The sequence below is a fragment of the Coptis chinensis genome, chromosome 2 (genome assembly GCF_015680905.1).
Source record: "Coptis chinensis isolate HL-2020 chromosome 2, ASM1568090v1, whole genome shotgun sequence".
Taxonomy (NCBI): Eukaryota; Viridiplantae; Streptophyta; class Magnoliopsida; order Ranunculales; family Ranunculaceae; genus Coptis; species Coptis chinensis.
In genome coordinates, this window is record NC_141457.1 from 55273082 (window position 1) to 55286575 (window position 13494).

Sequence of the window (13494 nt, forward strand, 5' to 3'; positions counted from 1 at the left end):
CCGTGACCAAGTGAGAGTCATTTTTTTCCCCCAAAACCGTGACAAATATTTCCTCTAGATAGGCCTATATCCACCACATAAAACAGTAACATATACTTAAAAACCATAAAAAAAAATCAAATCTTTCATGACCATTTTTGACTAAACAGTAATGTAATCATCTTGTAACAGTCACAAAAAAGACAACTAGTCATGACGGTTTGGTAAAAACTGTGATAAATATATTTTTTTTTCTAAAAGAAAAAAACTAATAGTGAATATATTCCAAACGAATTCCATTCCAAACAAATATCCAAGAAACTTCACCTAATGTAACTTCACATACTCCAAGTAAGAAAACACAGTCCATTCCAAACAAATTTATACCAATAAGTAATTCCATACACATATCGAAATCCACTAGCGAAAACATATAGAAGGTTTAAGCTGATAAATATGTGGGTAAAATATCAAATCTCTACAGAGCTACATGCACATAGACACACTTGTGAATAGTCTTGAACGTAGCCTCAAAGACATTCTCTCATAAACTGAACTCAATTCAAACTTAATCTACACTAGAAGATATGTGTGACTTCTTTTGCTTTATGGTGCCTAGTTGATCTGTCAAATTCGACACTCGTTGATCTGAAGTCAAACCACTTTTTTACAAGTAAGAAAGGTTTTCACAAATTGGTCATCTTCGCTTCAAGTACTCTCCCCATCAAAACAATATGAAAGAGAGATAAAACAAGAATGTTAATGTTTAAAATCAAAATAATATATAATGATATAAAACAAAGCTTCGGCACTACTTTACCAAATGAATACATACAAATCTGGAAGGTTTGCATGACACAATTTACCCTGGTTTCCATCGATCACAGAATGGAACTATAATTCTATAAAGATAATCAAATACTCGAGTTATATTAAATGTAATGCGAGGTGACCAGTTGAGTACTTGGTTAAAACTTAAAAACCCTGGTATTTTGATACAAGCCAAACTTATGACTATAAATGAATATACTAATGAAGGAAATTTAGACACTAATATATTCTTTGGAGATCTTTCTTACCAAATTTGAAGACATTAGCAAAATCTGAACATAGTATAGATTCTCAAGGTTCCTTCTCTCTCATATGTTATAAGCTAGCAATGATGATGACAAAAAAATAAACGAAACCCCAAGCAGAGACGATGTAAATGTTGATTTGAGATGCCCAAGTCGATCTAGTCGCTTCGTAAATGTCGTTCTTCACTGGAATGGGTTACAATATAAGTTAAATTGATGAAAGAAGAAAGTAAATAATAGTCCGCCATAACTTGTTGAGTCTAAGACTTATATATGATATGATACCTGGTTCATATTTAGACGAGACATTATATTTCAATTTTATTAGCCACTCAGCCCATCTCATTCACACCTGAAAAATAATTTGCAGAACTTCATCAAATTGAAGGAGCAAAGTATTAAATCAAGAACAACATTCATTGAATAACCTCACTCTTCAAGCATAAGTTAGTGACAATATCAATTATATATCTTGGAGTCTGCTAATACATGGGTAGCTCATACTGAAATTGCACAAGCTATAGAAAGTTGGCACCCTGTTTGACTGCCAAATTTTAGTGAGAAACTATTAAAAGTGGTACTGGGCATCCCAAAAAATTGAAAAAATGATAGATAATATTAGCGTTCTTAGTAAAACTTGATCCATAACTCCATGTCATTAGTAAAAGAAGACATTATGATAAAAAGGTAACCCTTTCATAGAAATATAGCTGTTTTCAACTCACAATCTAAAAAGACCTACAAGTGTAGAACCAAAATAACAAACAATAAAAATATTTAAAAATGTCAGATCTTCCATTCACGAATATAAACTTAATATTGAATGAACATGAATTTATCAAATAGTTAAATTGTTCACAAGCTAACATGCATGGAGAAACACAAACGAATAGACACCAAAAGACGAAAAAGAATAGCAAAAATTTGAACAAACCTCCGACGATGCAAGACGATAGCTTTAACACTCGAAGCAATTTATTTTACATACCAAGGAAATCATAAACGAAAAACAACGAATAATTTACATGGACTAAAAAAAGGTTAAAGAAAATGTACCTTCAGCAAGTCAGCACAAGCACATGCCCTAGCTTCTTATTCCTACCAAATACCTTGTTACCTAACCTGAAAGATAGAATCAATTCAAAGGCATCTATAGTGGCCCAACACTATACTACAGAGATGGGCGAACTAACTCGTATTTTGCAAAATCAAAAGCCAATATAATCATAATTACAAGGACTTATTCTTCTAATTTTCATGGGTTAGTGGACTGTTTTTGTCATGGAACAAATCACGCAAGAAAAAACAAAAAGCCCAACCAAGAAGGGGGCTTTTTTATAAGAGTAACTTTTAGCCCATAACTTTTTGCCATTCCTATAGCGTCTTTCAACAACGATTACTACAAACATAGAAAAAACACAAAGTCATGTACAACAGTACAAATCAATGCATCACTAAACATTCAGTTCATTGTAGCATACTTTTAAAGAAAGTCCATGTATTTTAATGCATAATAATTTTGCACTTGAAAAAAGAAAACAAAAACCAGGACCATGTTTCATAATCACAAGTACCCAACCAAATACACAAGAAACCCAAAATAAATAAATTAAGTAATCAAAGCAAATAAACTAATAAGGCATTAAGACTTTGCAAAGAAGATGTTTTTGCGGCTTCCTAGTGGACCTTGTAATATACTAGCACTATAGCCATATTTAACAAAGTATACAGATATGATCGATAAATATTCAAAGAACATCAAACCAAGAGGAGCACCACTAACCTTGAAAACTTGGACATAGGTAGCCCAAGTTAATTTCTTCAAATTCAACTATTTAAGTGGTATCTTAGAATTTGTTCGTCTATCGGGTTGCAACATTGTATGCAGTCTTGAGAATCACCGAACAAATAAACCTAAAAATGTCACCCACTTTGTCCCATCCATTGCGTTGTTTCTCCCTTTAACAAGTAGGTTTTCTGGATTGTCGAGATCTCAATGAAAGACAGCTTGAGAATTGAGAGTGACTATCTAACGACTATATCAATTGCATAAAAATTGAAGACAGAGATATTCACTATTGGTTATATATTATTGAAGATGCAACACAGTTAATAAGGTTTATAACTTGTTACCTTTGTGGAAAAATGTGCTCATGCTCGACTGTGTACATATTATTGTCCTTATAATCACCCATAGCAATCCCATGGTGCCTCTCGCAATCAATCAGCAATGTTTTGCTCAACTGAGCCAAAAAAAGAGTTAAACGACCAACACCACCACATCTTTTGTTCACAAAATCTACGGTAACTCCGATGAGCAAGAGAAAAACTTTGAGTCAGGTTATATATATTCAAGCAAACACAGGTAAAACCTTAACAAAGTAAGCAATCACAGTAATCACATCCCTAATCATTCATCATTTTCAGAAACAGGATAAAACTTTAAAAGACTGAATTACATTATAAAACTAAAGCAACAAGTTACATTACCGAAAACCCCATTTACATCTTATAAATGTTAACCGAGAAAGTGCTCCCATTTCAAGGATTAGGAATCTTGAACCGTTAGTGGAGGTTCCAGATCGCAAGAGAGAGAGAAAGAAAAACGTGAATTTGATGCTTCCCACACTCGATTACAATTCGAGAAACCTTACCTTCATTGATGTGTCAAGATGTTTGGTACTTTGGCGGCATTAGTTAAGAACTGGTGTTGACTACGAAAGACGAGAGTAGTGGGTGTTCTTTTTAGATTCGTGTGTGTTGTCTCCTAATTTTGGTTTTTTATAACTAACACAATGACCAAACTGACCTTGTGATATTTAAACAGTGACAAAAATGTAATTCGGTTTGAGACTGGTCCTCTAAAACCGTCAGTTTTAAGATGGGCGGAGATATTGTTTTCAACATGAAGACTACTGTTATCACGCTTCTGGAAACGACGGTCACAAAAACATTTTGAAAACAGTCACAAAAACCCTTTTCTGTCATTTGTGACTATTTCGAAAACAATAGTCACAAAAAATATTTTTAAAATAGTCACAAAAATCTTTTTTTCTACTAGTGTGTTTCATTCTATTTAGTTTCGACACTTTTGGTTTCTTGGCACAATAATTTGTTGAGTTCTTTAAGAGATTGCAGAAAGTTATGGACTACAACTTAATGACAGCTGGTTTTAACAAGTTTGTATTTAGGATGATAGGATTTGCCATTCATAAAGGACTTGCGGCATAGTTTGTTGCACGTTTGTCCTAATTATTTGTAAAACTCGTTATCATTATCAATTAAATTTCCACTTAAAAAAAAAAAGGGGGGGGGGGGGGAGAGATGATAAGCACCGAAAAGTGTAGTTTAAACCCCTTAATAGTATTCTATTTAGGCCAATTATGTTTATAATAAATAAGAGTTAGTAATGTTTACGTGTTTTTCTGTATTCCAGGTCTTGAAGCTGTTTATGTGCTTAAAGACGCTATTTTGAATGGAAAACGAGTCAAGATGATTGCTGAGGAAGTTCTACGTTTAAATCCTAATAATCATAAAGAAAAACCTTTTTCAAGCCCAGTCAAAGTAAATTTGGATAGAAAAAGAACAGAAAAGTCAACAAAACTATAAATGGGCGTATCATTAGACTCGAGCCTCGAAATTGAGCCTACTTTATGTCAAAACGACCGGCTCGTAACAAGATTTCCAATGGACCCAGTTTTGCCTCAATCAGAGTTGTAAAATAGACGAAAAGGGCACTTCAGTCATTTCCAACAGAATTTGCCCTTTTAGACTTAACCTAATGGACTTTGGGCAGAGGCCCAAAGTCCCCCTTTTTGGCCCATGCACGAAAATGTAACCCTAACCCTCTCCTATATAAAGAGGGTTAAGGCTAAACTTATTTCTCTTTCCTCCCCTTAGTCTCTAAATAGGTTAGTTTAGTTTTAGTATAGTTTAGTTTAGGCTAGAATAGTTTAGTTTGTAACCTCCATTAAACCTTCAATAAAAATACCTTTATGTTCTTTTATTATGCTTTCTCATTATTGTTTTAGTAGAATAAATCCGATGAAACAAGGCTAAAACCTCCATTAGAGGAGGTTTATGAAACCATATGAGGATGAGTAGCCATTAGTATTTATTGTGTTGCATAAATTACTTCAAGTTCTTCGTTATGAGTAATTAGAGATAGAGCTCATAATGGAGAACTAGAGTATAAAGCCACCACCAAAGAGATTTGTGGTGGAGCTAAACTCTCATGCTAGTGAAGTCTTGATCCGAGAAGACTTGGTGTTTACTAGGGATCGAACAAGCGATTCGATACTAATTAATAGTCAATCGAATCGCGTGGCAGATTAAACCATCTCTATATCTTTTTCTCATCATTTAATCTACTGTTTTAGCACTTATATTTACTTTTTTCATATCATTATTACTCTCTCATTAGTTAATAGTTTAATTAGTCTGCATATTACACCCTAAGTGCACCCCGCGCCCAATTTGACCTATTATGAAGCACGCCCCGCTTTCTTTTAAATTTACGAAAAAAAAGAGTACAAATCGCAACCCGCGCCCATTTTAGCCTATTTTTTAGCGCGCGCGCCCTAGCGTAATTAGCTTAGATTATATTTTTATTATTATTTGCATTATTATCTCAAGAGTACAGTACAGTACTCATATGCTAAAAATTACAAAATTTAAATAGTTATTTTACTTCATTTTAAACGGTGTTTAGCAAACTGAAAGAATTTGGAATTCTCTAATTAAGGAACGTGCACGCACGGATAACCTCTCTCAAATTCCTAAGTGACCTGGCTGTTGGTTTGATAGAAAAATACAAAAAAATTAATTATTATTAAATTAGTAAGCCCACCAAACCCGTTTCACAGGCCTGACATCCAGGCCCAACACGAAGCCCATAGTAAAAACCTTTTCCTAATTCTTAAAAATTTAAAAACTAATAAGGTAAATCTTTTTACAGGACTTCACAATCCACATTGTGTACCAGAACCAGTACTCGTATAATTGTTCAAGTAATGTAGACGTGCTTTAAGGCTGTTAAAGACGCTATTTATACGTGTAGCAAGGACGCTCCAGGTAACACCTCTATACATCCTCGAATTTACTGTCAGATGATTCTATTTCTAGTAATAATCAGGCTAATTTTTGCATGCTCATTAGAAATTGCCTATTAGACTTAAAACTTACATGAGATTAAGATCTAGTACGCATAAACCTGCTTTATTAGTTTATCGTAGATGCAAAAATCAAAGCTCATCTAGAAATTCACACATCACCACACACACACCACGTACACCCACCCCAACTACATCTGTAGCAATGGGTGAAGAAATAGCAGAGAGACCACTCTCTGATTTTTATAAGGTTTTAAACGATAGACTTGAGTCTTGCATAATTCTTGTAGATACTACGAGAGATTTTAGAATCCCCCCTAATATATTTAATCTGCTACCTGTTTTCCATGGCTTAGACCATGAGAAGGCTTATCAACACTTACGTATGATACAACAAGTAATTATTACATTTCATTGTCATAACATAATACCTGAACAAATAAAGCTAAGGGTGGTTTCCTTTCACCCTAGTTGACAAAGCAGTAGCTTGGCTAACAGCACAAAAGCCAAACTCTGTCGACGCATGGGAAAAACTAGTTAAATTATTTATGGAACAATTTTACCCACCACAGAAGACTGATGAGATGCTATCATATATTCATTTCTTTCGCCAAAAGCCTCAAGAATCCTTTTATGAGGCTTGAAATCATTTCACTGATATTCTAGTAGAATGTCCCTATCATAATCTTGGTAAAGACACACTAGTTCGTGCATTCTTCAAAGGTCTATCCCAACATCATAAGGAGGCGTTAAACATCATGAACGGAGGTAATTTCTTAAGTAAAGGAGCCACAAAAGCTTATAACTTCTTAGATAATCAATCCAAGAAAAGTAACAACTGGGGAGGTAACAATTACTCCCGCTCTAATACTTCTTCTTCAACAGTTAAGGCAACAATATGTTTGAGGTAAAACCTGACCATGAACTTAAAACTCTTATTGAATCCCTCACTAAAAAGGTAGATGCCTTCTCTGTTCATAAACAAGAAGCAATACTCACTCCAGTCATGAACATTAACTCCCTTCCATGTAATGTATGTTTTAATCCCAACCATACCAATTCCTTTAGTCCCTTACTCTACGGTTCACCGCCACCACAATTCGTAGATAATAACGCTTTAACCAACCCTAACACCCAATAGATGCAAAACACTAATTATAATCAACAACAACCTACACCTCCATGTTTTAATAATCAAAACGTTAGGCCCACTATAGACTTCCACCAATTTAACCAACATCTAGATCAAGTAGAATTAGGTAACCAGAACAGTAGTTTAGTGCCCATGACCCAGAACTATCAACATCTAAACATAAACACTCAACAAGCTTTATTTCTAGTTACTCTTCCTATTACCCCGCAACCAGCCAAACCATCCACAGAAGACTTACTAATAACCATGATACAACACCACCAACAACAAAGTCTAGTAATCAAACAATAGTCTAATATGATGCAGTCTTTGTGCCAAAAGGTACTTGAGCTGTCTCCTAACCAAAATAATAACCAAATAGGCGTGTTTCCAGGTCAAGATGTGCCTAATCCTAAGTCAACAAACATTGCCTTCGAAGTAAACAATATTTAATGTAATGGTAATATAAGCCAATGGGACCTACAGGCAGTCACTACCCTTAGTTTGGGTAAGATAGTTGATAACAAAGTGACTATGCCTAAAGATTGCCTGCAAACTAAGAATACAACCATGCCAAATACTGTCATAGAAACTGAAGACCCTATAACTGTAGAAGTTCAAGTCCAGCCACAACCAAAAATTAAAACCTTACAAGACTCCTTAATAGAAATTGATGATCCTACACCTATATAGATTATAATATGGAAACTTAGTTGGAAAACGGCAAAAGATAAAAACAAGGTTAATACTTATATTGACCCATATGCTAAGTATAGAGAAAAACCATGTTTCCCTAGAGATTAGTTGTGTCTAAAAAGGACGAGAATTTTGATGAGATTAGGGAAGTGTTTAAAAATCTAACTATAAACCTACCTTTTCTAGACGCTATAAAAAATCTACTTGGACACGCTAAGTTTCTAAAAGAGTTGTGCACCACAAAAAGGAAAACCAACATACATCATGAAGCCTTTTTACATGAACAATATCCCTCTTTATCTGAACATAATGGAATTGTTAAGTACAAGGACCCTAGTCGTCCAACTGTACAATGCACCTTAGGTGATAACTTCATAACAATTGCACTATTAGACCTAGGGGCGAGTGTTAACTTACTCCTTTTTTATTTATATAAACAATTAGGTCTCCATCAACTTAAACCAACCAAAATGACTTTGCAGTTAGCCAATCGTTTGATTAAGTATCCCAAAGGCGTAGTTGAAAACATTCTCGTTAAAGTTCAGGATTTTTACTACCCAGTTGATTTCGTTATTCTTGACACAGCAGTTGCTCATGATTTTATTCCCGTCATCTTAGGGCGCCCTTTCTTGGCAACTGCCAATTCCCAAATTAATTGCTGGGACTTTCCTTTGAAAATATGTCTATGGAGGTTAACATATTTAGACTCAAGCAGGGACAACTAGGTTTGCCTGTAGAAGGAGAAGTGAAGTCCATTGAGAGTTTTGTATCTCACATTAGTATGGCCAACTTCATCCCCACACTAGTAGATACCCTTCTTAGGGAAGAAGACAAAGATCATAATTTCGACTCCCTGAACATAGATGAAATCGAGGAAGATTTCCTTCAACTCTTTTGCAACACTTCTTTGCCACCTCGCGAGTCCCCTCCTATTAACATCCATTCAACCCTTGACGCCATGACGGAAGAAGAATTTTCACCATCTATCCCAGTGATTATTCTGACCCACCTATTGAGGAATGTCTTGTATATCTCCAGGCCTTTGATGATCTAGAATTGAGAACACTAGCTGAGCACCATTCACCCTCCTCACATCATCCTGTCAGTCATTCACCCTCCATCACGAGTGTTCCCCGCCCTCCACCTTTCCAAAGGAACCTTGAGTTTGCACTTGACCTTCTTGCTTCTCCTATGCTCCATGATTTTCTAAACCCTCCTAAAACGGACATAATACCCAAGGACAAGCCACCAGATCCCTTCATTTTTCGATGTGAGACAGTATAACCATACCCTTTCAAAACTTATCCATATCCCACATATCTTACACAACCATCCAATTTCTCACGATCATTCACTTGGCCACCCTTTCGTTGGAGAAAAAAGAAAAGAGTACACGCTCGATTAGGTTCTAGATCAATCAGATTTCACTCCCATTCTGCTAAGCCACGTCGTAGCAAATCTTAGTGCTTAATTCTGTTTGATGGTGCATTCCGTGTTAACTATTTATGGAAAGATCTGCAACTATTTAGATTGTTGATATATGGTAAACAGCATGTTAATATATGTTTTAGATAAAGTCTCAAGTATCTGACTATAAAAGACTCATAGTATTCTTCAGTGTACTCCATTCCAATCTTATATTATAGGAGTACACCATGAGTTCCTTTTTTTATTTCTTCATCGTAATTTTGTTTTTTTTTTAAATCAAACATATAAAAAAAAAATTAAAAAATTAAAACATAAACATGTATTAGTAAGTCTAGGGAATCTAACTTTAAAAGACCCAAGTTTTGTACAATACCACCTTTCTAGAGTATATGCCAAACAAAAATTTTCAAACTTAAAAAGTGTTTTCAAATTTTGTTTGGGGGTGGCGTATTTTGGTCTTTCATTTCAAAACTTTTTGCCACCCTTTGCCTTTCATGTTTACTCTAGTTGAGTCTATTAAATTATGCTATTGAATTCTAGGTTAGTTAGTTACGTAATTTAAATGTGTTATTTAATTATTTCATGAACCCCCTTCTCCCAAATTGTTTGGGGGTGGTATATTTAATTTTAGCACATTGTACGTTCACGTATTAAAATTGCATGTATAAATATTGAAATTTGATTTAATTGGGATGCATAATGTAATTAGGTACCTTAATTTCGTGACATTTCACTATTTTGCAGAATTTTGGAAGCTAATCCTATAGGAGCCATGATATGCGCATGCTTGATTTGTGAACGTATGATATTATTTTATTTCTGTTAAAGTTCGCTTATGTCCCAAGTGATATTTATTATTTCATGTTATCTCTATAATGGACGACACTCATATAGGAGTTGTGTATACTTTTATTTCTTTATATTAGTATAGATTAAACTTTTTTTTTCAGGTGCTCCTATTTACAACCACGTTTCTATGGTACTCTCTATCCTTTATTTTCATTCCATACTTTAGGGACAAAATATGATTCTGTTTGGGGGTGGTATAGGAACATGTTGTAAATATTTAAGCACATATTAGGTTGTATTACGCACTTTTCCGTATAAAAATCATAAATATAGTTTATACTATGCACTTAGTGATAATGGTATATATTGTTCCCTTCTCCATGATGATATTAGTCTAGAAATCTCACGTAGTACTTGAATTAGGATTTAATTTTTGAAACTTAGATTAATATGTAGATAATAGTCATTGCATCTTTTCTTGAGCATCTTTGATTGTACTTGGCAGTATTTTTCTGAGACCTAGGTTAGAGTACTTAATACATATCCTGTGAGCATCTAGCCTAAAAGCCTCATATGAATAAAATATCTGAGTAATGACACAAGGGAGAAGTAAAATCCGAGTAGAGAAATCACACATCCACTTGCTTGATCACCATACCATATCCTAAGCGAGAATTTAGACCCACTTTAGATCGATATAGCTAAAAATTCATGCATATAAGTAATTATTCGCTAGTCATCCCATTGAGCCTTTTCATTAGCTTTTTCACAACTACAAATCCTTTACCCATCTTTAAAACCAATAAAAATAAAAATAAGCCTACCCATCTTGAATGAGTCTGAGAAATTGGATGAGTAAGGAAAATAAAGAGAAAAACTAATGGAAAACCAAAAATTAGTTAGTTGCTTCAGAAAAGAAAAAAAATAAAAGAAGTTTCCATCCAAAGAAAAGAAAAGAAAACAAAAGAAAAACAGAAATAGAAAGAAAACAAAAACTCCAAAAATAGAATAAAAGGAGTTAAAAAGCCAAAATAAAAAGGCTAAGGATAGAAATTAAGTAAGTGTAGAAGCAAAGTAAGAACAAGGTTTTTTCTAGTTATATGTAATTAAAGACCCTATTATCTTAGACTTGTTTATTTTAATATCCATTCTATTTCTTCTTAAACCATCACCTCAGCCCCGTATCACCTAATAAAAACCTCTACCTCAATTAGGATTAATTTGGTGTGATAGTAAGTGGTAGATGTGTTTGATCGACCTCGGCTTCCTTGGATTGTCATTGAGATTGTGAGGAAATGTGTGCCCACTGCACACTAGAGTTAGCAAACTTGAGTGGAAAAATCAGAGTGTTATGTGTCTTGACACATTCCTTGTGAGAACTTACTTAAGGCACGCTACCCAAAAGTTTCAGAAACGAACCTGCCAGTGCATTTCATAGCATAGTTCATTATATAGTTGTTTATCTCAAGATGATTTGATTATTATGCATATATTAATTTAGGAATTAGATTGATGATCCTTGTTTAAATGCTAGTGAGATGTATAGATTCTAAGATAAAATTAGGGGACATTACTTTTATTATTTAGTTATTGTAGCATAAATGAAGTTTGTGAGTATCTTCTCTAGAAAACTCTTACAAGGCTATAACTCATCACTAGGGAATTCCTAGTGGTTTAAAACATTATTGCATATGGTCAATGCAATCGCACTTTGCGAAACGAGATTAGTTAGGGCCACATTTTTGGCCACTTATCTGTTTTTATTTCTCATCTTTGCTTAAGGACAAGCAAAATGCTATTTGGGGGGGGGTGGTGTGATAAGCACCCAAAAGTGTAGTTTAAACCCCTTAATAGTATTCTATTTAGGGCAATTATGTTTATAATAAATAAGAGTTAGTAATGTTTACGTGTTTGTGTGTATTCCAGGTTTTGAAGCTGTTTATGTGCTTAAAGACGTCATTTTGAATGGAAAACGAGTCAAGATGATTGTTGAGGAAGTTCTACGTTTAAAACCCAAGAATAATAAAGAAAAGCCTTTTTTCAAGCACAGTCAAAGTTGGGAAGTCAAAGTCAATACGGGTAGAAAAAGAATAGAAAAGTCAATAGAACTTTAAATGGGCGTATCTTTAGACTTGAGCCTCAGCATTGGGCATACTTTATGTCAAAACGACCAGCTCGGAATAAGCTTTCCAATGGACCAGGTTTTCCCCAATCAGAGCTGTAAAAGTGGGCGAAAAGGACACTGATGTAATTTATAGGGTTATATACTAAAAGCATTACTTTTGTAATAACTCTAATTCTTTATATTTTGAATGAGAATCATATGAGCAAATGTTATGCATATTATATATGTTATTAGTTATATGCATGTGTCTAATACTTTATATTGTAGATGATATGGTGTGTGGTGACACACAGAAGATCATATCATCAGTACCTTATAAAGTATAAATAAACGTTCACAACCTAGATGGATTTGGACAAACTATTAGTACGGTTGTAGTATAATCTGGTATTAGTCTATCTTGACTATAGGATTATACTAATACACTTTGTGTGTATTGAACATGACCAAGTGAGGTTGTTTATCTTTATACTGACTATATAAGAGAACAAACACCTCTGTTATTATGGATGCTTGTCCTCTTAATCCGGATATAATAACGGGCACTTACGTCCATTGTATATATATTGCTTTAAATCATCAATGAGTGAGGTTCATTTGTGAATCAACAAACTCGATGGATTGGGTAATGACATTGTATGTAAGGTGTGCTGTTGATTATAGAAGGAATCCATGACCCGCAGGAAGTCGAGCTGATGATGTCCCCTTAAGGAGCTCATAAGGATTGTCATGTAAACCCTGCAGGTGGATTTAATCCAACATGACAATGAGGTTGAGTGGTACTACTTAAGGACATAAGAAGTTGATTAATGTAGTTGTTAGTAACTTGACTTAATCAACGGGCATTCGATATCTTAAACACGGGGAGATCAACAAAAATATAATATGGAGCCTATAAACATAACACGTAATTTGGGATTAGGGTGGTAGTGCAACAATGGCCTTTAGTGGAATAAGCCATTTGTTGACGGACTTTGGTCGTGTGTTCTGTGCGAACATGGGAAGCCCAAGCCCGTCAGGAGACCTAACCCTGATTTCTCCTCATGGTCCCTATTGTAGCCTATAAATAGAAGTCTTTCTCTCCTGGCCGAAATACTCAAGGTTTTCTCAAGAAAGGTTAGTTCCAAAATCGGTTCTGACCTTGTGAGTGAAAGAGGC

General features: G+C 34.6%; 1 long non-coding RNA gene across 6 annotated transcripts; it reads right to left on the reverse strand.

Annotated features, from left to right (window-relative positions):
* Nucleotides 1-890: 890 nt before the first annotated feature.
* Nucleotides 891-3845, reverse strand: LOC147516678 (uncharacterized). 6 transcript variants are annotated; one of them, XR_015211117.1, is made up of 6 exons: nt 3710-3845; nt 3189-3354; nt 2839-3032; nt 2112-2177; nt 1341-1407; nt 891-1241 (listed from the first exon to the last, which is right to left on the reverse strand). It is a non-coding gene; the product is annotated as an uncharacterized LOC147516678 (long non-coding RNA). The 6 variants fall into 6 exon arrangements; XR_015211119.1 differs by having other exon boundaries at nt 3189-3298; nt 3546-3835; XR_015211118.1 differs by having other exon boundaries at nt 3546-3835.
* Between the last annotated feature and the right edge of the window lie 9649 nt (nt 3846-13494).